Consider the following 1,311-nt stretch of genomic DNA (forward strand, 5'->3'; position numbering starts at 1 on the left):
TGTAGATTTTATGATAAGAAGAAAGCTCTTACAATTAATGGAGAACTATCAAAATGCAAGTATTAGGGGGGAAAAAAACCCAGCTACTGTTGCCTTTTAAATACAGATCTCTTCATATTTAAGATCAAATTACAAACTACTGCAAAATATATTTAAAACATGTATAGAAATCATTCTGTAATCAGTGCATAAAAAAAAAATCAGTATTTGGTTATAACGACTGGTTATTTCTAAAATTCCAAGATACCAAAAATTATTGCTCTCAGATTTTTTGGTTATTGTTTTAGTATAGAAGTCACATAAATCATGGCTTTAGTTTTTTGCATATTAGTACTTTGTAGTGGTTTTAAAGCAGTAATTAAAGAATTACTAGAAAACTTACTTATTTTTTGCCGTGAGATATGGATTCGAACAAGAGCAAAACAGGCTTAAAACTTAAAAGGAATAAAGAAAGTTTATTAACAAAACTGCAAGAATAAGAACACCAGAATATACCTCCAGAAAACCCTTTTATCCCCCACTACCCACCATTCCCTTGTTCACATGACAACATAGAGACAAAAAACTTTGGTGTTCAAAACAGTCCCAATTCCTGCTAGAGTCTTTTCATCAGCCTTTGCAGAGAAACAGAAGTCTTCTTCTGCTAATCTATGGAGTTTCTCACAAGAAAACTATTTCTGTTATAACTTTCTATTTTTCTGATGCCAGCTGCCCGGAAATCTGTCATCAGATTTTCTCCTCCCATTTCACATCACTCTGAGGTGTGTATGGGCCATGAGTCTAGGGATGTCATTTTAAGGATGAGTTATTCAAAGGCAAAAGTTCTCTTCATCTGTCTCTAAGCTTTCCTGGAAACAGAAGTTTTCTCTTTGCCTCTACAAACCTACAAATCTTCAACTATTACTTCTCTTCACTGTTCCAGCACCTCACTGTATCACAATTACTCCACCTTTTGCTCAAAATCCACACCTTGAACACTCCATTCCTCCCAACATACTCTGTCATGAATTAAAGGAGTTTTTTCAGAACACTATTGTCAATCTCCATAGCTTTAACAGAAAAATATTTCAGCTTATAAAGCATCTCCTTATTCTCTCTTCCCCATCTAAAACTTTACTGTTGATTCTCTCTCTCTGTCTCTCTCTGTCTCTCTGGGAAAAAGGAGTAATCTGTACGTTTTATCCAGGTAGTAACAGAATTAAAGTCTTGCTCAAGCTGCAGATGTTCACGGTGTCAGGTTTCAGTTCAGCGGCAGAAACTACAAACCAGGCCAGGCCGGCCGGCTCCGTTTCTCTCCCCGCCCCTCCCTGC

The sequence above is a fragment of the Cyanistes caeruleus genome, chromosome 1 (genome assembly GCF_971803275.1).
Source record: "Cyanistes caeruleus chromosome 1, bCyaCae1.hap1.1, whole genome shotgun sequence".
Taxonomy (NCBI): domain Eukaryota; kingdom Metazoa; phylum Chordata; class Aves; order Passeriformes; family Paridae; genus Cyanistes; species Cyanistes caeruleus.